We start from the raw sequence: 25290 nt of genomic DNA, 5'->3' as shown, positions 1-25290 counted from the left end.
AAATAACAACTTAAATAAATGAAGTAGTCAGTACTCATGACTGGACCATAGCAATAAAATAAAAATGACAATATTACCAAAGCTAATTTACAAATTTAGTGATATAATAAATAAACTACCAAAGTGATACTTTACAGAGCTAGAAAAATTAATAAAAGTCATTTAGAGAAACAAAAATCTCTGCAGCAGGGGGGTCCGTTAACTTTTTTTCTAAATATTTTGATAACTATTGTAACATAATTGATTTCTCTTTTAATTCTATGTGTTTTATTTTATGCATTTAAAAACATTATTCTGAGTAATTAATAGACTTTACCAGACAACAAAAATGTTACATGACACCAAAAAGGTTAATAATCCTTGATACTTTAAGGGCAGTGATGAAAAAGATGGAGGAATATTAGCATTTCCAGTCTTCAAACTATATGATAAATTAGCAATCATCAAAACCACTTAGTAGTAGTTAAAAAATAGAAATGCAAATCAATAGAATAGGCTAGATAAGGGAGACTCAGAAATAGTGAAACTCGATAATTCAATGTTTGATCAATCCAAAAGTATATGTTGCCTAAGAAAGTACTCCACATTTGATTTCTGGAAAACAAGAAAGCAGTCCAACAACAGAAATTAGCCTTAGACCAACATCTATGCTGTATTCCACAATAAATTCAAAGGAGATATGTAGCATGTATATTGACAATCATACCATTAAAAAAAAGAAAAGAAGCAGATTATAAGTATTTCACATCTATAGGGAGGAAGTGAATTCTTAACAAGGGATGCAATTGTAAAAAAAATAATATGGGCAGTGTTGCTTACATAATATTGAAGCATACTATATGCATCTAAGATAAGAAAAGAAGTGGTTGACTGGAGAAAAAAATTATATCAAATATCTCTCATATGAGTCTGATATTCAAAGTATCTGTAGACAATCCTAAGTTGTCTATATATAAAACCAATAGACATTTCCCAATAGATAAATGGTCAAAAGATATGAACAGTTCTTAAAAGAATTGCAAACTATTAACACCTATAACAAAGAATGCTTCAGATCACTAATAATAAAAGAAATACAAATAAAACAACTTGAACTTTTATTTCACACTCAGAAAATCTACAAAGATGACAAAATATGAGCATAGTCAATGTTAGAAAGGCCATGGAAAAATAGGCACAGTAACTCTTTATAGAGCTGTAAAGTGATCTGATCATTTTGAGAAACAATTTGGAATTATGCAAAAAAGTGACTTAAACATCTATACCTTTTGATCCATAGATTCCACTGCTACGCATATACTTCACATCACAAAAAGAAGGGCTCCATATAGGCCAAAATATTTTTAGGATCTTGTTTTGTGGCTGCAAAGAACTGGAAACAAAGTCCATGCTCATTGATCATCAGCAAACATTCATAAAGAAACTGCTATGAGCCAGACACTGTGCTAAGCACTGGGCATACAAAAAAAGGGGCAAAACGTAGCCCTTATATCAAGTCGAGGAACTCACAATCTAATGGGGGAGACAACAAACAAAAAAATATACACAAATATGTTATATATAGGATAAATAGGAAACAATTATGAGAGGGAAGGTACTAGAATTGAGGGGTTGGAAATAGCTTCCTGAGGAAGGGATTTTATTTGGGGCTTGAAGGAAGCCAGGAGGCTGAGATGAGGAAAGAATGACTTTCAGGAATAGGAGGAAACCAGAGAAAATGTCCAGAGTCAAGAGATGGAATGTTTTGTTCATGGAACAGCCGGGAGGCCAGTGTTATTGGATTGAAGGGTAGGTGTTGGGGAGTAAGGTGTAAAAAGACTGGAAGAGTAGGGGGTGCTGGTTATGAAGGCTTTTGAATGCTAGTGGACTTTATATTTGATCTTGGAGGTGATAGGAAGCTACCAGAGTCTCCTGAGTTGGACAGGTGGGTCAGGGGTAAAGTTTGACAGAATTATATCTGTGCTTTAGGAATATCACTTTGGCAGCTGAATGGATGATGGATTACAGTGAGAAGAGACTTAAAGCAAGCAGACCCACCAACAGGCTAGTGAAATAGTCTACATGTGAGGTGATGAGGTGTGGCAGTGTCAGAAGAAAGAAAGGGGCATATTCAAGAGATGTCAAAAAGATGAGATTAATAGGCCTTGGTATCAAAATAGATACAAGGATGAGAGACAATGAGAAATCTAGGATGTCAACTAGGTTGTGGGTCTAGTTGTGAGAGTTTAGGAGATTGGCATTGTCCTCTATATTAATATGAAAGTTGAGGGTGAAGGGAGAGGGTTTGGAGGAAAGATAATTAGTTCAGTTTAGGACATGAAGTTTAAGATGCCTTTTGGATATGAAAGGCAGTTGGAGATGTGAGCTTGGAGGTCAGCAGAGAGATTAGAGCAGGACAGCTAGATCTGAGAATCACCAACCTAGAGATAGGAATTATATCCATGGGAGCTCAAGGGATCACACAGAACAGAGGAAGAAGACAAGAGGGCCCAGAACAAAACCATGTAGGATACATATGGTTAGAAGGCATGACCTGGTTGAGGATTTAGCAAAGGAGACTGAGATGGAGTGGTCTGGGAGGTAGGAAGAGAACAAGTAGAGAGTGATGTCTTGAAAATCTATACAGAAGCAAGTTTCAAGGAGAAGAGGGTGATCAATCGTGTTAAAGGCTGCAGAGAGGTCAAGGAAAATGAACTTGGCAATTAAGAAACCATGGGTAACTTTGGAGGGAGCAGTTTCAGTGGAAGAATAAGGTTGGAAATCAGATTTTAAGAGGGGTTAAGAAGACAGTGAGAGGAAAGAAAGTAGAAACATCTATTGTAGACTGTTTTCAAGGAGTTTAGCCACAAAGGTAAGAAGAGATTTGAAATGGCTATTATTGGGGTTGAAAGGATCACATGAGGGTTTTTTGAGAATGAGGAAGTATATGTTTGCAGGCAGTAGGGAAGAAGCCAGTAGCAGTAAAAGATTGAAAATAAATGATAGAGTTAGGATGACAGAGGGGAACAATCTGTTGAATGAGATGGGATGAAATGGGATTATTTGTGCAGGTAGAAGGGTTAGCTTTGGTAGGAATTAAGGTCACCTCTTCATGTCAGAAAGAAGAAGGGTAATGGCAGAAGACATCTGAGTGATATGAGATAAGGAAGAGGGAAGAGGGAGGTCATGCTGAATGGCCTCAATTTTTTCTCTAAAATATGAGGCAAAGTCTTCAGTTGAGAGGGTGACAAAAATGGTGGAGAAAACAGGACATTCAGTGGGGCTGGGGGCTGGTATGGTAGGAGCTGATTAGCACAGTGAAGGCACAATAGGCAGGGTATTGTTTGACAGCCAGGAGGAAAAAGAACTTCTTGCCTGAGAAGCTGGAGAGAGGCAGCTTATTGATACCTTATCCTCTGTGGTACTTAATGAAAAGTAACATCAAGGTTAGTTTCCATCCTCCATGCCTTTAACACACTCCCTCTTCATCTTTACCTCCTAACTTCCTTGGCTTCCTTCAAGTCTCAGCTACAGTCCCCCTTCTGTAAGAAGCCTTTCCCTCCTCCCTATAATTCTGGTGTCTTCCCTCTGAGACTACCTCCAATCTCTCCTGTATGTACCTTGTCTATGTGTAATTGCTTTCACGTCTCCTTCATTAGACTGTGAGATCCTCGAGAGCAGGGACTGATATTTGCCTTTTTTTGAATCCCCGGCATTTAGTACAGTGCCTGGTATATAACAGGTGCTCAACAAATGCTTGTTGACTGACTAGAAGAAAAGCAAAGCCGACTCATAAGGAATTAAGCCAAAACAATGCATCTCTTCCCCAATTCCCATTTATACTGAACATATAGAAGAACTTCCTAATGACAACTGGCATAAGACAATAGCAGTATGGTGGATTAGTTCCTGAAAGAAGGGAACCAGATGACCATGGGGTCCCTTCTGGTCAGGCTAAGGCATGAGTAACTTAATAACACATCTATCTCCTAATGGAGAGCTCAAGGTTCCTTTTACCCACTAGATGGCGCCAAGATGTCATCAAATTCAGAGGGAAGTAATGAAACCAAGGAAAAGAACATAGATGATTATTAACAAGATAAATGGAAAAAATGGGGAAACAAAACAAAACAATACCTGAAAGCTCTGTAGGAAGGATGATCAAGCTTTTCCCACAAAGAATAGAATGGACTTACCTCCTTTCTTGGCAGAGTTTGGGTACTACGGGCATTGAACGATGCATATACTGCCAGCTTGGGTAGATGGGTGAGTTAATTTTGCTGAATTGCTTTTTTCCTCTTTGTTACAAAAAGCAGCTTGCTTAATATAAAGGATTCCCTAGGATCACAGATTTAAAATCAGAAGGGATCTTAAAGGTCTTCTCATACAGCTCTTTTATTTTACAGATAAGAAAGAGAAGTTAAGTGACTTGTCCAAAAGGGTGAGTTGGTCAATGTTTAAAGACCAAGCTCTCCCGGAAAAAAAAAAAAAAGTATAAATGACATGCTTTAAAGTTTAATCTGCATGTTTTTTTATTTTATTCTGACCTTAAGAAATAAAACAAGAATGGAATAGAAGAAAATTATGATTGCACACAAAACTGAAAGTCTACTATGTATAGTTTTTATGTATTCCTTTTAAATTGTAATAAAGTTATCAGGTAACTTTTTTTTTACTTTTTTTCTTTCCCCTCTAGAAATGGCTACCATTAGACATAAATATGTGTATTTATATATGATATGTGTGTGTAAAACCATTCTATATATACTATTTATCTATCCTTCTCTAGATGCATTAATAATCAGCATTACTAACATTATTCATTCACTTTCCTAAGTCTAGACAATAAAAAACCTAATAAATAGCAAGCCCTGATTTGGAGCTTGCTTATTCCCCTGTGTAAATACACACATTTAAAATTTAACTACTGGATCTCCCCACCTGGTTGAGCTGTCTCCAGTATGCTCATGAGAAGATGGCTTCCATCACATTATATAAAAAGACAGAAAGGCCATAAATTCTTATGCCTTCACTGAAGAAAATCCATTCCAACATTCATACCCAAGCTGAAGTTTTTCCTTTTGTGATTTCTTTTCCCTTTCAAAGCCTACAGTTCCATTGAGGTTATCCACCATTAAAAATGTTATCTTTGTGATGATGGGATTAGAGTATACAAAGATTTGTCCCAGACTCTGTATGACCCTTTCATTTTCTATCCAGCCTAATAATATAAAAGGAAACAAGTGCTGATCTCAAATGCAATCCAGCAATTACTCCTTCTAATCGATTTCAATTATATTACAAATGCAAACAAAAAGGGAAGTAAACCACATAAAAAGCAGGGGAATAGCTAGACATTCTGAGGCCATAGATTGAAATTTCTCATGGGTACTTCTTTTCTTAATGAAAAAATAGATTTCCAAGCCCTCGGCTATTTGGGTAGTGAAGATGTAAGAGGAGACTATTTGGGACTCTTTCTTATGTCATTCATTCTGTTACATGTGGCCCCGGGTGCACCTGCCTCTCATAAGAGAGCTCCAGCTCAGGACTAACAGAACAGAGATTCATCCTGAGGGGCAGTCTGACCCCAAGTGAAGGAATCAGGCATCTCTCAAACTCTTTGACTCATTGTTTTTGTTAATCCTTTGTTTTCAAAGAGGATCAATGACTTCGTGGGGAGTCTTAATTTGCTTATGAATTGGACTTGAGGCAGAATCGTACAAAGTCATTGGCTTCACTCTTCCAGAGTCATCAAAGTCCAGTTGCAAGACCAAAGTTAAGATGGGCGATGGCCTAGAGCAGGGGATGACCTTGGTGTCTTTGATGTCTAACCAAGCTCTAAGTGCTCCACAGAGCCTCCTTTAACCACCTTCATGGCCACTGGAACAAGTTGGTCCCATCCAACCATTTCATCAGGAGAAATCTTCACATGTTTGGGATAGACATCCCCCTAACTCACTAACAGGTTTGAGGTCCATCGGTTGCCCTCAACCTGGGTTAGCCTGTCTGCCAAGACAGTGAGTGCCTGGTGAACAGCCCTGGAAAGGGCTCAGCAAGCCCTCACACCAGAAATGTTAGTCCTTTCCAAACATCCCATAAATGTCTTGGGTCACCATAACCCTGCCCTGGAGTAAACTTCAGAAAAATAGCTCCATAAAAAAAAAAAACTTGTGTCTAACTAGATTCCTTTCAAAAGGGATTAACAGATTCTTCTCTTCTAGAAAAAGTACTCAATAGGCAAAATATATGCCTCGGGTATATTTTGTAACTGCATATATATAACTCATATCAGCTATATGTGTTATTTATTCCTTCCACCAAAAAATAAATGCTTTAAATACTAAATACTCATAAGTGCTTATTTCCAAATATTTTAAACATAAATGATACCTTTATTACACCTATTATACATTCCTATAACTTTTCAAGGCTGCCAAACAAACACATTGATCTCAGAGCTTTACAGTATTAGTCATTCACAAGGTTTAATTCTTTAACCAGGTAGGCATGGTTCCTTAGTCCTTTCAGATTCAAAATAATTCCTTCCTCAACTACTCTGAAAATTAGAGTAGTTTCAGGAAGCACCTCCTGCTGGGCATCCAGCACTGACCAGTTTCAAATTCACAAAGTAGACATACTTGAACTTTTTATCTCTTAGGATTCCTGAATGCTGATCTCAGACTTGTATTTGGGGGGTGGGGGTGGGAGGGTGGAAGTAAAGGGTGGAGAAAGAGACAGACTGGAGGTCTAATCCAAGTAGGCAAATGTTCTCTTTGCTACTAGGTGAAGGGAAGTCCAAGAGAGAGAGAGGTATGGGATGAGCAGAGAGAGGAGAAAGGAAGTGGAAGAGGAGGAGGGAAGAAAAGAGAGAGGGAGGGAAAAAGGGAGCGAGGGGGAAGAGAGAGAGACAAAGACAGACTTGTTTCTTTTTAGTTCTTCTTGTAGCAGACTAAGTTTGCATCTCTTCCTGGCTTGGTCGCCACTCCCCTTCAAAACAACTTCCTGGCAACAGAGACCAAGGGACAAACTAGAAGCCATTGGGTCACACATGTACTTTAGCAAGGGGCTACAGCACATCTAGTTAGAAGGTTCCAGAGCACATGTTCAGCTCCATGAGGAGTACTCTAGTACACTGAAATACAAAAGGGAGACTGTCATTGTCTCAAGAAACTTAGATTCTAATGGGGGAGATAACATATGGAAGAGTGGTGGTCAGGAAAACTAGTTATGGTCTGGAAGCTCACAAAGTCAGTGAAAGGAGCGATAAGGCAGCTCACTGACACAGCTTTCCAGGGAATATTCGTTTGGGTTTGATTACAGTTCTCAGAGCAAGAGGTGGAAAGAGGAGGCTGTGGTTTTAAAAATGGCTCCTCCCATCCCTTTCTGAATGGAGAACCAGAGAGGAAACAGGAAACTTCAACTCAATGTTCTTATACTACCCTTTGTCACTAAATAACTCCCCATCCATCTCCATTCATTGACATCCCTTTCTTCAGCACCCAACTCATCTGTCCTCTATTAAAGCTTCCCTCCAATACTGGAAGCAATTAAGCAAACTAGAAACAAAATACACCAGGGCAGAAAAGTCTTGCCATGTCACAGGAGAACACTTTTTTAGGAACAAAGTTTAAATTGAGTACCAAGCTTAACTGCTCCCAGTATTGTAGGGAAGCTTTAATAGAAGAGGTGACAAATGAGTTGGGTTTTGAAGGGGGAAATGTCAATGAATGGAGTTGGATGCGGAGTTCTTTAGTGACATGGGGGAAAGTCAACCTGTACATTTACATGAGCAAAAGCCCAGAGACAGAACTGAGCAGGATGAGAATAATGCACCAGAAGTAGACCAATTACAGGTATCTCCAGAAGCCAAACCACCCAGAAGCCTGACAAGGTAACAGTCTTATGAATTATTATTTTTTTGGAGGGAGGAAGGCAGGGCAATTGGGGTTAAGTGATTTGCCCAAGGTCGCACAGCTAGTAAGTATTAAATGTCTGAGTCCAGATTTGAACTCAGGTCCTCCTGACTCCAGGGCTGGTGCTCTATTCACTGCACTACCTAGCTGCTGCCCAGTCTTACGAATTTACAGCAGAGAATGCTAACCCCTAAGGAGCTCACTCAGCGCCTCCCCCATCAGTCCCCACAGTCTTCCAGTCTCACAATTTCACCCACCTGCTTATGCCGTAGCATCTATTCAGGAATTCTCTTGTGGCTATTGCTTCAGTCTCCTTCAACACATACAACTCCTATCCTCCCCCCACCAAACTGTGGCAACAAGTAGCAGATCTCAATTCCATCCACCCACCTGCAGAAGAAGAGGAAGAGGAGGGCTACTGAGAGAAATTTGGTGATACAAAAAACTAAAGACCAGACAAAATGATTATTACAAAGACAGAAAACTTAAAGGTATAAAGATAAGTGAAGTAGAGATAAAACTATCCCCATTTGCTGACAACATGATGGCCTACTTGGAAAATCCTAGAGATTCAACAAAGATGACAATTGAAAAAATTGATAGTGTCAGCAAGCTTGCAGGGTACAAAATAAACCCACAAAAATCAATACCATTTCCATATAATAATAATAATAATAATAAAAACAAACAGGAGGCCATAGTAGAAAGGGAAATGCTACTCAAAATAACTACGAAATGGGGCGGCCAGGTAGCACAGTGAGTAAGAGCACCGGCTCCAGTGTTGGGATGACCTGGGGATCAAATCCGGGCTCAGATACTTAGCACCACACCCAGAAACAACTGGCCATGTAACCTTGAGCTAGTTACTTAACCCGGATTGCTTTAAAAAAAAATAATAACTACAAAATATAAACACATATATGTATGTGTGAGTGTATGTATGCACAAAAAATTGTATAGATATGATTAAAAACTATATTGTAAGGAAATATCTGAAGGAATATTCAGTGCTCATGGTCAGGCCAGGCCAACATAATAAAAATGACAATATTACCAAAGTTACTTTACAATTTTAATGTTATTCCAGTTAAATCATCAAAGGGACATTTTACAGAACTTGATAGACTAACATAATTCATTTTGAGGAACAAAAGAAAGTTTCAAGTATTTATAAACAGAGACTAATTTCTTTTACATACAGCAGAACACAGAGGGACTTGAAGCAGACAAGATGCAAGAAAAGTCAGAGGTCATGTGATATATTTGGACTTGCCATGATGTGATGACATACTTATTGGAATGCTGGTATTTATTCCTGGACCACAAACTCATAAATATTTTTTATTTTGCAACAAAAGTTTGGAAAATTTATTTGGAAAATATATTTCCAAAATTAAGTCCTAAGTATAAGAAATGGAGTTCAGTCACTCCCTCAAGAAATGAAACTTGAACTGAAGTAAGTGAAGGAAGCATTTATTTACACTCTACATGGTACCCCGTAGATTCCCATAGATGCCAAACAGAAAGTAAACTGAGCCTTTTATGTGTTAGTCCTGCCTGGTCCCTCCCTTCAGAACTGGAATTGATCCTAGTTCTTCTGGGTTACAATCTTTTTGACCTACCCACTCTACAAATTACTCCTTAACCTGTTCGCTTCTCCCTAACATGGGCCAACATATTTCACATGTTCAGAAAATGGAGGGATAATCTCTGCATGGGTATGTAAGTTAATATGCATGAAGGTTATTAGGCATGTGCAGTAGTTAGGTCTCAGGGACCAGGTTATGAACTCTTTGAATCTGAGCCATGCTGCCCTCTCTCTCATGTCCTTGAGCTAGGAGGTCCTGACCATCAGGGTGTGCTTATCTGCCAAACATTGCATTCCTTAGCAAATTCCTCATATGGCAATAACTGTGGAAGCAAGACTCCATATAGTGCTAGATGCCTTATTTCACATAAGTTTTCTATTTGGTTTGTAATTCACATAAATGCAGAGGCAATGTCTTCATATTAAAACAAATTGGTCAGTAAAAAAAAAGTTCCCAGTTTAATATAAATTTATTTTGCTTCTCTTTGCAATTTTAAGAAAAGAGATCACTTGTTACTGAAAAATTGTTGTTTGAATTTTGTTTTTCTCTGGGTTCTTTCAAAGATAGATAAAATCTTAAAGTTTCAAGGGGTCAGTCTAGGTCAACAACCCTCACAATGTTGGAATGACATTGGAGCTAATCCTAGACAAAAATTTCTAATGGCTACAGGGCTACGTCTTTAGTCTTGCCCTGTTCAACACTTTTTAAATCAATGACTTTCAAAAAGATATGCTTAGGGGGCGGCTAGGTGGCACAGTGAATAGAGCATCAGCCCTGGAGTCAGGAAGACCTGGGTTCAGATCCAGCCTCAGACACTTAACACAAAAACTAGCCGTGTGACCTTGGGCAAGTCACTTAACCCCAATTTCCCTCCAAAAAAAAAGAAAAAAAGATATGCTTAGCACATTGAATCCAACATTGGCAAGGAACTAATGAGAAGTAACCAAAGGTTTATTTATCTTGTAAGGCTGCAGTTATTAAAAGCATGGCAAGGTTGCATGTATCAACATGGAATTCTGGTTCTAGTTCTCTGTTCCGTTTAGCATCAAGACCTTCCCTTGTCTCACTTGTTCTCCTTGGAGACAATGCTTGAGTGGTGGCAGATGTGGTCTGCATGGAGCAGAGAATCTAATAGTTGTGAGAAGGCAGAAACTGCTTTGGTAGGTGCTTTCCGTAAGCTAATAGGGATGCCAGTGACCATATTACCAGTGCAAAGTCTTCAGTTATTCACAAAACAAAGAAATATTTTTGGTTTGGCTACATAAATGGCAGAGGATACTGTCCAACAGCAACCACTAATTTCCATGTAGTTTTAATCCTATCAGCTCCACAACCTATATACCTCTCCATTGAAATTCTACCTGCTCAAACCAGGTAATGTGTATGTGCCTTTCCATGACCTCTCATTCCACTCCTTGATTGGGGTCATGAGAAACCAACTCATGATTCCAATAACTCTTATTAAAGTAGGACCTGGACCCCCACATTGGAGTGAAATATTGTTTTTGGTTAGTGGTTGGGTATAGCAAAATCAAAGCAAAATCAAAAAAGAAGACTACAAACTTATTTTTACAACTACTTGAAACTCTATCTGCATCACAAGACTTGCTCAAACTCAGATAATGTGTACAGACCTAGAGATATCCTCCTTTAGACATCATCTGAGTAAATGCCTTTGCTATGAGCTAATTGTATCCACTGGCTGACTATTTTTTTTAAACAATCTGGGTTAAGTAACTTGCTCAAGGTTACACGGCCAGTTATTTCTGGGTGTGGTGCTAAGTATCAGAGCCCGGATTCGATCCCAAGTCATCCCAACTCTGGGGCTGGTGTGCTCTTACTCACTGCGCCACCTGGCCGCCCCTATATTTTAAGCAATTGGGGTTAAGTAACTTGCTTAAGGTTACATGGCCAGTTTTTGTGTGTGGGGGGGAGGGGGAGCGGGTGTTAAGTATCTGAGGCCGGAGCCGATTCCAGGTCTCCCGACTCCGGGGCCAGGGCTCTTACTCACTGCACCACCTAGCTGCCCCTCACTGGCTAACTATTAAAGAAAGGAGCTCATGAGCCATAGTTTTAGGAGGAAAGATTCATAAACTGAAGAGGGCTGTTAAAGAATCAAGAGTCAAAGAGATGAACAGCTTAGAACAGAGGTTCCCAAACTTATTTGGTCTACTACCCCCTTTTCAAAAAAAATCATTCAGTGCCCCCTAGAAATCTACTTTTTTAACCCTTTAATTTTTTTTAAATTTGCATCATTTCAAAAAATATAATTTTTTAAAATGACATCCTAAATTAAATAATTTGCTGCAAATTTGTGGGGAGTTTTCCTGCATTGAAATTTTGATGATATAATATCATGTAACTGTATAGTATTGTAAATCAGTCATTACATGCACATTTTCTTGCTGATGCATTCTGGATAATGACCAACATGCTCACCTGACAACACTTGCTATTAAGACCCCTTGGTAGACTTGACCACTGATTGGTTATAACTTGCATTTTGTGTATTTATTTGGAAAATAATGTAATTACTATGACTTTAACTCTGTTACACAATGGATGAAACATGTATGAACATATTTTCAAAATTTTCTTATCTTATCTTCTTTTTTTATGCTTCCACTGCCCCCTGATTTTAATTCAATGACCCTCAATTGCACCCAAGGCTACTAACTCACATTCTCACCTCCCCATCATCCCAGTGCCCCCCAGAGGGCGGTATTGCCTACTTTGGGAACCTCTGGGAGAATGATGGGTTGAAATTTTAAATGTTGAATAGAAATAAATATAAAGTCTCATTTTAAGTTAAAAAAACACATAAGAATATGATAGACGTGACCTAAATTAGAAAGAGACTGGGTTTCTTTGACTATAGACTCAAAGTGAATGGATGGTAAAGCACATTTATGCAAAAAGACCCAAAAAATTCATACAATTTCAGGCAACTTAATGTTTAGACTAAGGTAGATATAAATACTAGACTACCACCAAAGACACAATTAAAGTTCATCAAAAGTGTTTACCAAAGGCACTGATGCTTCCAACGTCCCACTGCATTCACATACTATGTCTAAAGCACTTTGCTCAGTTCCGGGATACACATTTTAAGGGCAATTCTGATGAACTGGAGTTTGTCCAAAAGAGGACAACCAGGAAAAGGAAGACTCTGGAAGCTATATTTTGGGACATGTAGTTGAGGAAACTGAAGATGTCTAAACTAGAGAGAAAAAAAGGCTTGATGAGATTGAATATTTTCAAATATTTGACAGCTACTGAAGAGGCTTGGGGGGCAGGTAAGTGGAGCAGTGATTAAAGCATTGGGCTTGAAATCGGGAAGACTCATCTTTCTGAGTTCAAATCCAGCCTCAGATTCTTATTAGCTGTGTGACCCCAGGCAAGTCACTTAACCCTGTTTGCCTCAGTTTCCTTATCTGTAAAATGAGCTAGAGAAGGAAATGGCAAACCATTACAGGATCTTTGCCAATCAAAGCCCAAAAGGGGGTCACAAAGAGTCAGACATGCCTGAAATGACTCAACAACAAAGATGGGACTATAAACTTATTTCCTGTAGCCTCAGAGAAAAAACAAGGACCAATGAGTAAAGTTAAAGAAAAGTAGATATCATCTCAATATAAGGAAAAATATTTTTAACAATTGGAGCTGTACATATATGAAATAGATTTCCTGAGGGGCTTTAAACTTCAATAGAACCTGGTGCAAGAATCATGTCTGTTGCTCCCTAGGCATGTTGTACCACTTGTTTGACCCACTGGCCATAATTTCCACTGCCTCCCAGGTTTGGTGCTCCTGAAATTCTTGGCAATAGAACTGCTAAGCTCTTTCTTTTTTTTTTTTTTAAGTAATTGGGGTTAAGTAACTTGCTCAAGGTTATGCGGCCAGTTATTTCTAGGTGTGGTGCTAAGTATCTGAGCCCGGATTTGATCCCCAGGTCATCCCGACACTGGCCCAGGTGCTCTTACTCGCTGAGCCACCTGGCTGCCCCTAAGCAATTGGGGTTAAGTAACTTGCTCAAGGTTACACTGCCAGGTGTTTCTGGGTGGGTGCTAAGTGTCTGAGCCTGGATTCGATCCCCAGATCATCCCAACACTGGAGCCAGTGCTCTTACTCGCTGTGCTACCTGGCCGCCCCTATTGCTAGGCTCTTTCAAGGAGAACCCTTTTGCTAAGACCAGCAAGAAGCTTCCCCAGTTCCACACCTTGAAGTTTCAGCAGTATCCTTGCTTCAGATTTCTCTCTATTCCAACCATCACCCTCAGGTTTGTTTCCCTGGTATAAAAGTTCTCACCCACACTATATGAAATCAGGAGCATGTCCATTGTCTCTGCCAACCTCAGCCCTTTTTTCTGACCCTATCATATTCAGATGGGTCCAGTCAAAGTCTAAGGACCTTATCTTGGTATGGATGATGATAACAAGAGGATCATTAAGTAAAATCACTCCTTTGTAGACTCTACCAAGAGATTTTGTAGAATTTTCACATATGAACAGGAAGGATAGAAAGTAAAAGTAGTATTATTTTAAGAACAACTTTGAGAAACCAAGTCATCTGACTATTATAAATAGCCAAATTAACCACAAAGATTCTATGAAGGAAGATGCTGTTTGCATCCAGAAAAAGAACATATTTCAGATATAATCCTCTGGTTTTTCTACTCCATTTTGTTATGGAAATGCTTATTTTATTTCTTAAGTTCATAATAAAATAAATAAATAAATAATGTGTGGTCTCAAGCCAAAAATAATTTTTTAAATCCTGCCTCTTCCCTTCTCATATTTTTTATCAAGGATACACTTGGCAATTCTGTGTAGGTCATTCTCTTAAGAATTTTATGGAAATATTTGCATGGAATAATGAAGAGTAAAATGGGTAGAAAAATAACAACAACATTGTTTGAAGAGTAAATGTGAATGATTAAGCTATTCTGAGTCAAATGAATATTCATTATCAACTACAAAGGACCTACAAAGAAAGATGCTATCCACTTTCAGAAAAAAACTGATATATAGAACTATGTATTGTATAGTTTCACATATGAACCTGTATCAAATGTTGACCTTCTCTAGTGTGGGGTTGGGAGGGAGGAAAGGAAATGGTTTATAACTCAAATGTAACAAAATTAAATAAATATTTAAAGAGAAAAAAATGAATTTTATAAAAATAAGAAAGGAGTATATGATCAGTAATTAATGAGCTTCTCTTGGTCACCTTTTTTTGTTTGTTGTTAATAAATAACAAAGGACATCTAGGCATTTGACCTGTAGGCAGGAAGGTCAGAGTTGAAATCAGGCCCCAGATACTTACTAGATATATGAACCTGATCAATGAATTAAATCTCTGCCTCAGTCTCCTCATCAGTAAAACTGGGGATAATAATAGCACCTACCTCTCAAAGTTATTGTGAAGATCAAATGAAATAATATTTGTAAAGCACTTTGTAAACCTTTTGTTGTTGTTCAGTCATGTCCAACTCTTTGTGACCCCAGGGACAAAAGCACACCAGGCCCTTCTATCCTCCACTATCTCTTCAAGTATAAATGCTCTCTAATAATGCCAACCATCACTTTTTCCAGTTCTTTGGTATCTTTCCCCACTTTGAGCTACTTTTAAAAATGTATCCAGGGGGTGGCTAGGTGGCGCAGTGAATAGAGCGCCAGCCCTGGAGTCAGGAGGTCCTGAGTTCAAATTTAACTTTAGACATGGAACACTTACTAGCCATGTGACCTTGGGCAAGTCACTTAACCCCAATTGCCCTGCCTTCTCCCCTCCAAAAAATAAAGAAATAAACAAACAAAAAAATAAATAAATGTATCCCTAAGTGCTTTAAAAATTATCATCTCCAATATGTGTATATTTTGCTCTGTTTAACTCCTTGGTTTCACACAAGCCTCTGTCTTCTCCATTAATTTTTGCTATTGCTTATACTTTCCTAATATCCTTACTCTGTAATGTTTTATGAAGTAGTTTGTACTCTAAATAAATTGTTGACCCCAGCTGCCATGTCTCTATACTTAAAGTAGACATTAAGGTTGTGTTGAGTAAACTGGTTCCTGACTTTTTGGCTTCCTCCATGAAGACTCTTCTGTGAGCCTTCCCTGGCCTATTAATCATCGCACCTATTTACATCTGTTATACTGCTTTAAAAAAAAAGTGACTATATATCCTTCCTTTTATCCAGTTCCCATTTTTCAGCATCACCAGCTAGATGAAGTAGGCCAGGTTGGAGGTTGTCAATGACATGGAGTAAGTCTAAGTTATTGTTGCGCAAAGCGTTTTGTTTTCATACTGGTCTCTGGCCTTTAACTCGTTAGTGTGAATGCACAGAACAACTGATTTGAAAATCACTCTCATAGTAGTCACCAGTCCTTTCCTATCAATTAAGACACAGTCAATTTCTTTGCTTTCTTCTTTTTAAAAAATTTTTGTATATGAGATATTGTTTTGGCTTTTCCTTTTTTTTTTTTTTTTAAGAAACCTGTGCGTGAGACTTCTAGAAGCATACATCCAAATCTTTGACCTATTTCATCCCCTAATCCCATATTCTATTTTCCACCATTTTTTTTACCCTGCACCCTCCCTTACATTTATTTAACTATTTAACTACATATTGATTTGGTTTGCAGGATTTTGTCAAGTTCCCCATAGAATTTCATTATCTTTTTATTTTCTGTGACAGATTGTGGCACACAAATGGTAATTACAATATCTTTCTGGAGGTCTTTTTGTCTGTTAATTATGGTACTGTAAGATGCCTTGTGCCTTTATTTTAGGTACAAGATAAAACCAATACCATGTCTCCAAGGAGTGCAGAAGTGTCATCCTTCCATGTAGCTGAAGACCCCTTATGTAGCAATTATTCTGGCTAAAAACGCATCTGTGGTCTAAAGAAATTTAGCCTGTTTTAATTCGGGCCCCTACATATTGCCAAGTTGTGTAGGTCTACCCTTGAAGGATTAGAATTTCATCTCTAAAACTAACAACTCAAGCCTTAATTCCAGTATAGTAACCCTCCCCCCACACCACACTGCTAATTCAAGTGACTAACACACCAGCTCTGTTTAACTAATTAAAACTGATCCACGTTTTTAGAAAAGGGTTTTTACTTCAACAATACAGCCAATAGGAGTACAAACATTTCCCACCTACCACCACTTTGGAAGTATACTAATCCCTCAGTCCTTGGGGAGAGTTAGCTCAAATTTAATGCAATTTTTACACAGTATCGGTCCCATCAAGATATCCAATGTCCAAGTGTGGTATGAATGTCAGATGAGCCCTTGTCACAACGACCTCAGAGAGTCAGATTTTCCATCACTGCTCAGAGCCTGCCTCTGGACCCCAGCATGGATTTTACTCCCAAATTTCCTGGTAGTTCACTTCCCCCACTAATCTTTTGATGTTCACAAGGTCATCTTCAATCACTTATTTAAAACAAAAGAACAAACATCAAGGCCCATATTCCCAGGCTCTATTTTGGCCTTACACAAGGAAGGCCAAAGCCTATATCTCTGTCTCCCTTCTCTTCACCAGAACACTATCAGTCAGAAAATGTCAGCCACAAAAAGGCAGGTTCTGGACAACTAAGGCTTTTTGAACGCACCCTCAGTTCCAGCTATACAACTGATCAAAGAGACTGTTCTTCACCATATGGTTACTGGACTAGAACTGGTTACAGGATAGTTATATATACTCCAAACTTCCTATGGGGATTACATCAACTGAACACTCCGCATATATTCATAAGGGTCAGGCTTAATGACCACCGGTCCCCCATTACATTTGCTATGTTTTCTCAGCTTCATTCCAGCTCAAAGTGAGAGAGGACCGGTTCCCAGTATTTGTGAGAATATTAACATTGATGCAGCCCAGTTCCTCCAGGAGCATGACATCTAATTGGTCATGGGACAAAGACCTTTGATTTAGGGAAGCAGAAGCTAATTAAGATGATATAAAAATAGTGTGAATCTTAGCATCTTCTGTCCTTGTCTCTAATACTTCTTTACTTCCATATCTGTAAATGCCTCATCAGGTTATAAAGAGGACCTTGGGTGTTCGGACACATGACAGCAGAGAACAGTTTCTACCCATTTGGTGGAAAGGCTTTGAAAATAGTCCTGGAGACAAACTGTGCCTACTGTCTGAGGACCAGCCTAATTAAGTACAGAGAGGACCATCACCAGCAGGTTAGCAATGAGACAATGGATTCTTTGGTCATGACAGTCTATGTAACAAAGAAAAACATGAAATGACCCTTAAAACTTGCTCAACATATGCCCCAAAGAGGCTGTTTATCCTCTTAAAGGATCTGGAAAGAGAGAACAGATTATTTCTGAAAGGGAGGCATAGAGTAGAGACTAATCTGAAGGTGGAAAAGGGGAAGAGGCTTGTAGTCCTCTCCTTATCCAGGACAGGTTCCAGGTTTCTAGACTGTAGATAGAAGATTCTGCTAATGAGATTATTCCTAGAAATTCTTAGAATCATCAATTTACAAGTTACATCAAGTCTTCTAGCTCTCGATTATAGAGGAGAAAATGGAGGTCCAAAGAAACTGACTTATCCAAGGTCATCTAGGTAATAGCAGAGCTAGGACTTGAATTCAGGACTCCTAACTCCCAAGATCTACACCCATCTTTCTAATTCTTCAGTGAAAGGTTATAGTCACATCTATTGTTTTTCTTCCTGTACCAGGAAAAATGCTGTGAATTATGCAAAAGGTTGGGGGGGGGGCATGATGGAACAGGAGTTCTTAATCTGGGGTCCATAAACCCCTAAGAGGTCTATGGACAGTTTTCAGGGTGGCTGGGAACCTCAATGGGAAAAAATGATACCTTTATTTTTACCATCCTCTAATTAAAAGTGAGCATTTCCTTCAACTATGAATACAAGCAATAATAGGTACTCATATTAGCCATGGACCTGTGACTTTGTCATTAATAAAAAGCACAATATTTTCATATCATATTACAATTGTCAAAGATCTCAAAATATCATTTATTTTCATCACCACTTTGAAATTACTGTAGTTATTAGACCCACTGTTAGATCATGCATCAGTCTTCCTCTCTATGGACTGTATTTTCATATAATTGATTTCCTTTGTCATGCCATGTATTTTACGTTATTCACTTAAAAGTATTATTTTTTTTAATAGTCTATTGCAAACACCCAAATTAACCACAAAGGACATATGAAGAAAGGCACCAAAGAAATAACTGATAAATACAAATACATATAGGATGATTTTACATATATATATATATGTATATATATATATATACATATTTGTGTATAATGGCAGCCATGGGGAGGGGGCAGGGAAGGGAAGTGAAAAAAGGGGAAAAAAAGAAATTTACATGATTAACTTCATTATCTATTTAAAAGGAATAGCAAGTTGTACATAACAGATTTGTAGTTTCACGTGCAATCATCTTTTCTATTATACTATATTATGGAAATGCTTCTTATGTTCCATAAATTACAAATAAAATGAATAAATTTAAAAAAAAATAAATGGTCCATAGGTTTTATCTGACTGTCCAACACAAAAAGGTTAATTACCCCCATTATAGAATAATTAGTGTTGCTATTGAGTCATTTCAGTCTGTCCAACTATCTGTGACTCCATTTGGGGTTTTCTTGGCAAAGATATTGGAGGCCTTTGCCATTTCCTTCTCCAGCTCATTTTGCATATGAGGAAACTGAAGCAAATGGGATTAAGTGTCTGAGGCCAGATTTGAACTCATGAAAATGAGTTCCTGATTCCAGGCCAAGCATTCTATACAATCACTGTACCACCTCACTATCCCAGAATAATTAATACACCTTATAAAATGTAAGACTCAAACAACTTCAGGAGAGCTGTTTCCCAGTTTGTGCTCCTAGGAGACAGGCATCCAAAGGGAAGGAACTAGAGATTATGCCATGTAATCCCTTTATGTCCGCTACTCGCAGGGAGCAGAAACCCTGGAGCCAATCCTTCTACTATTACACTGAGGGCTCTGTTTCAAAACCCACTCCTGATACCTAATCCCTTTGTGACTTTGGGTAAATCACCTTTTAACTTCCCCCAGAGTCAATTTTCTCATATGTAAAATTAGGGGTTGGACTAGATAGATCTGAGGCCCCTTCCAGCTCTTGCTCTGGGATCCTATGAATTAAAGTAAAGGTAGCTCCATTTGTGTATGGAGAAACTGAGTACCAAGAGTTTTAGGCGATGTGCTATCTGTTCCTGTAAGCATTAGAGAGGGACCATGGTATTTCCAAAGGAATGGTAGTGTAGTAACACTGGCCTCCCCCAGGGAGTGTGGCAGAAATTAATTAGGGCTTGCAAAATGACTTGCTAGCTAATGCTTTGTAAGTGGCCAACAATGACAGCACTCCATGGCATTGTCCCACACATTCCCTGCCTATTGTGTCTGACTGACACCCCAGGTACCACTCAGAAGCATTCAGTCAGAACTTGAGCAGTCAAAACTCGAAGTCACATGATTTCCCAATGACTAATGTGGCCCAGCCTTCATTGTTAGTGATAATGAAGTTTGCCATTCACCTGGTATCTTTCTGCCAGAGTACTCACTTGGTCATTGTTTGGGCCCTGATTGGCTCAGAGTGAATGTAAATAGTAATTGTTTCTGTTTTGGTCAGAAACCCTGAGAGTCTTCCCCCCTCCAGACTGATTTTTTTTAACTAGGTAAAAGAGGCCATTCTCTGCCTCATTTCTTACCTAACCTTCATCATTGAATGGGCATTGCCTCAGTCAAACTCAGAGACTTTTAAAGACCTTAGCTTAAAAAGGCCAAGGTCTCCCACTACATCTGAGGCCATCTCCAGTCGTCCTGATCTATCCGGCCACTGGATCAAGATAGATCCAGAGGAGAAAGTGAGGCTGGTGACTTTGTGAAGCCCTCCCTCACTTAAATCTAATTCACCAGCATGTCATGGCATCACCTGCCTGATGTCATGGTCTTCTTGTGTGGAGCATTAGAGGGAAGGCAGGAGATACTCTTACACCAGAAACATGGACTGAGTAAGGGGCATGATTTGAGAAACTCCAAAAGGGTTATTTACCTGGGGGAAAAAAATCTCCTTGACCAGCCTTCTGCAGTGTCTAAAATTATCAACATTAATTATTGGAATAATTCATCAACATGAACTATTCAGGATTCCAGTACATTTGTAAGGGTCTTGTATAACATGGGGAAGGAATAGTGTCCTTAGCCATCAGCATATTGCAGGAATCTGTTGACTTGATAGGCTAGCTGTCACCTAGCACAGCCCTAAAAGGACAGGAACATTGGATAATCAGGAAAGATTTGGAACCTGGGGCACCAAGACAGCAGGCTACAGAATTGTGCTATAAGTCCAGTTCTGAAACTAACCAGAGGGCAGCATGCTCATTGTGAAAGAGGAAGTCACAGAGAGGGGGGTATCCAACTTCTGAATAAGTATTCATAGGGCCAGCATATCTCCTTGTGGATTTGCAAACTCTTTAAGCCTGGGATAAATGTTTTAAGAGCTAAACACATCTCAATTGATTAACAAACATTTATTAAAACCTTATTATGTGCCATACATTATGCTAAGCAATGGGTATACAAAGTAAGGTAAAATAGTCCCTGCCTTCAAAGACCTTATATTTTAAAGATTGAGACAACACATAAATAAATACAGTCATATATAATAAATACAAAGTAGATGGAGGATAATTTTAGAGGAAAGTATTCTAGCAGCTGGGGTTTGAGGGAGAGGACCTAAAAAGGCCTCCTCTGGCAGATGGCATTTGAGTTGAGTCCTAAGGGAAGCCAAGGTCACTAGAAGGCTGAGGGGAGAGGGAAGAACATTCCAGGCATGGAGGACAGCCAGGAAAAAGTCAAAGACATAGGAGATGGAAAATAGTATTTAAGGAGCAGCAAATAGACTAGTGAGGCTGAATTGTTATATCTATGGAGGGAAATAAAGTAAGGAAGACTACAAATGGCCAGATGGTAAAGAGCTTTAAATGCCAAAGGACTTCTTCATATTTGATACTAGAGGCCACTGAGAACCACTGAAGTTTATGGAGTAGGGAGGACAAAATCGTCCTACATTTTAGGAAAATTACTTTGACAGTTTGATTGGAAGAAAGATCGGAGAAGAGAGATGAGTCTTGGAGATCAATTAGAACATTATTTCAATTGGGACACTAATCCAGCGTTAGTGAATTTGTGAATTGATCTGATCCAACCGTTCTGGAAAGCAGTTTGGAACTATACCCAAAGGGCTATCAAACTGTGCACTCCCTTTGGCCCAGCAATACACCTGCTAGGTCTGTCTATCAAAGAGATCAGAGGGAAAAAAAGGAAAGGGACATATATGTACAAAAATATTTAGAGCAGCTCTTTTGGTGGTGGCAAAGAATTAGAAATTGAGGGGATGCCCATCTATTGGGGAATGGCTGAACAAGTTGTGGTATATGACTGTAATGGAATGCTACTGTGCTATATAAGAAATGATGAGCAGTTTGTTTACAGAAAGACTTAAATGAACGGCAAAGTGAAGTGAGCAGAACCAGGAGAACATTGTACACAGTAACAGTAATATTTTACAATGATCAGCCATGAAGGACTTAGCTATTCCCAGCAATACAAAGATCCAAGATAATTCTGAAGGACCTATGATGAAAAATGCTAACTACTTCCAGAGAAAGAACTAGTAGAATCTGAATTCACATCCAAACATACTGAGTTCTTTTAGCTTTATTTTTCTTGGGGGTTTTTTGTCTGTGTCTTCTTTCACAACATGACTAATATGGAAATGTTTTACATGACTGCACATGTATAACCTTCAGCAAAATGTTTGCCTTCTCAATGATGAGGGAGGAAAAAGGGAAGAAGATAATTTGAAATCAAAATTGTAAAAGAAAAATTTTAAATGTATTTATGTGTAATTGGTAAAAAAAAAAAACACTAAAATATTTTTTTTAAACTTAAACATTTTAAAGGCTATTTCACAGATGGAAAACTGAATTTCCAAGGTGTGTGTGTGTGTGTGTGTGTGGGGACAATCTAGAGGGAGATAGTGGCCTAAGTGAAGTGGAACGTAATCAAGAGCGTTATCTTCCCAGACAGGCTCTTAAGGTTTTCTTCTGTCCGTAGGGTAGTACTTGACGTAAGGATAAGATGGAAGATATTCTGCCTCTTTTCAGAAGGGCCTGAAACAATTCTTTGGCTCTCATCTCCTCTCCCCCACAATTCCCCCCACACACACACACACACAAACTTCTTTACCTCTCCAAATGAAATAATTGAAACGATGCATAGAAGTTCCACATGTTTCTCTCCCTTCCTATTCTTACCTCATATTGCCAATATGATAATAGCAGCATTTGTGGTGGGAATAGGAATTTACATCTGTGACTTCACTGATACAAGGAACTCCATCTACCACTTCAGGTTGGCACCTTCTCTGCACTTTGCAGTCTCAGTCGCCTCGAACTCTGAGAGGTTAAGGGGCTTGTCCATGATCACATAGATAGCAGGTCTCAGAATTGGGACTTGAACCCGGGTTCTCTTGACTTCAGGGCCAGCTATCTATCCATTGAACTATCAGTATCCACATCAAAAATATGATGTGTCTACAGGGTACAGCCTGTGGTCACCACCATAGCAGCCTAACAATCTTCTCAGTTCTCAGGGGGATCAATGAGTTAATTTCATCATACATCCACAAGGGAATAAAATAATTTCATGTCAGGTTTGATCATCTCCTTTTGTAGTGGTTGAATTGAGTATAAGCAAGCAGTTACCTATGAAGATAATTTCATCTTGGGTGCCAACATCTATTGCAGATAATGAAGTTCACAGAATTTCCCTACTTCACAAGATAATAAAAATTAAATACATTCTAATATTTTAATATATTCTAATATTCAATTATTTCAACATGAAAATGGGTATAGGATGGAACAGTGAAGACTGGTAGAGGATGAAGAAATGAAAGAGGGCAAAATCTTGCTGGATAGTTAGAAGCCTCGCTCATTTACATGATGAATTCTCTTTAAGCAAAGAGTTGGAAGATGCTGGAAATAGCAAGTACCAAAGTATATAATTTTAAAATGAAATTGATTATCTTAACAGGTCAGACATGAATGGATATAGTTGTAGCTAGCAGGGTTGTTTTTTTCAGAATCAGCTGTCTGCAATCAGATGATGGATTGATTGAAGTAAAGGTCAAAGCAAACAACAAATTAGAAAACTTGATAGAGATGAGACGTCAAACCAGACAATCTGGTTTCCCTTCTTTAGTTATGCTCTAGTTGTCAGTATCAATTGTGGCCTCTAGACAGTCTAATCAACTCAGAGTACAGAGTACAGGATCACTCTTGTATCACTTAGGATCATACCTTGTATTATATATGTGTATATATATATAACATATCTTACGTTATATACATACATACATATATTACATAAAACACAGACTTCTAAAAACTTATCTAGTAAGCTTTGGATGGTTGTAATGTGCATGGGTAGAGTACTCACACTGAGGAAATCTCACAGAATCTTGATTTATTAATATAAGGTAGCAATATTCTAGTTTAACTTTTTTTTGTCCATAATAGTACACTGGGTCAATGTCTGCCAAAATAATATAAGATAATCTACAATGGCTTCTAGTTTCCTTTACTGAATCATAATTACAATATATATGACTATATTATGATTCTCTGCCCCCTCCGCATGCATTATGTTAAATCTGTCAGCACTTAGTCACCTGTCAATTATCCATCCAGTCAGGCAGGCATAAGCAATCTTCCTGTAGCTTGTCCCTATTGCCTTTGCATTTTACTGAGAGAGCTTAACAAGCTTGCATTGCTTGAATACTTTGTAATCATCAATGTTTCACTGGGCACCCCCTTTATTGAACATTTATTTTTTAAAAATTAAGGATAACTACATTAGAGCAATTTAGGGGTCATTGACACGTGAAGGGCTATTTGGTGTCTGATTAAAACCCCTTGGTAACTTAGGTTTTGTTTTTTAAACAGCCCTTGTTACTACATGATATTAAATTTAGGCAACTGAATACAACTGACACATTTGACACATAAGGAAACTGAGGCAAACAGCTGTTAAGTGACTTGCTTAGGGCCACATAGTATCTGAGGCAGAATTCAAATCCAGGCTTCCTTACTCCAATTCTCTATCCGCCACATTCTCCTGTCTCTTATATGTATGTCACTTTAACAAGGTTTTTTGAAAGTGTGAATAGATTATATTAATTGGATCGCCTGTGCCCGCGAGTATATTTGTCCCCCTAGAAGAAAGTAAATAAGTTTTTTGTTGTTGTTGGCTTGGGGTTTGTTTGTTTGTTTTTGTTGTTGTATAATTTAGGAACTGTCGTTCATTCACAGAAGGAGCTCCTGTGAGGAACTTCCTTTACCAAGTAATTTATTCAAGCATGATTTACCTCGACAGAAGAAGATGTCCCAGGGACGGGTGGAAGACATCTCTTTACCCTCTTTTGGAAACCAACAGTAAGACTGGTGGTGATTTGGGAGAGATAAGTCCTGGGCAGTTAAAGGACATAACCTGTTGCTTACCACCTGGCCTCTTTCGCCCGAAGGTGTGTCTGCTTGCTTCCCTGAGGTAAGGTGGTCTGAACAGCGATCTACCCAACCCTTGCTCCTCGATGGTCCACAGCCCAATTCTGTAAGCCGGCGCTTCTTTACCGGGCCGGCTCTGATAGGGCGGAGACGCGATCCCGGTGAGCAGCGAGAGTGCCCAGCGCCCAGGAAGGGGAACGCCCTC

At 38.7% G+C, this 25290-nt stretch overlaps 1 long non-coding RNA gene across 1 annotated transcript; it reads right to left on the bottom strand.

Annotated features, from left to right (window-relative positions):
* Positions 1-4178: 4178 nt before the first annotated feature.
* LOC138142836 (uncharacterized) lies at positions 4179-25225 on the bottom strand. The gene is made up of 3 exons (XR_011163548.1): positions 25083-25225; positions 8150-8282; positions 4179-4317 (listed from the first exon to the last, which is right to left on the bottom strand). It is a non-coding gene; the product is annotated as an uncharacterized lncRNA (long non-coding RNA).
* Positions 25226-25290: the final 65 nt, after the last annotated feature.

Source organism: Petaurus breviceps, unplaced genomic scaffold (genome assembly GCF_028583685.1).
Source record: "Petaurus breviceps papuanus isolate PSGF00001 unplaced genomic scaffold, PetGlider_PUasm1.0 90604, whole genome shotgun sequence".
Classification (NCBI taxonomy): domain Eukaryota; kingdom Metazoa; phylum Chordata; class Mammalia; order Diprotodontia; family Petauridae; genus Petaurus; species Petaurus breviceps.
The sequence above is the reverse complement of the archived record's forward strand: the minus strand, read 5'-3'. Positions and strand labels throughout refer to the sequence as shown.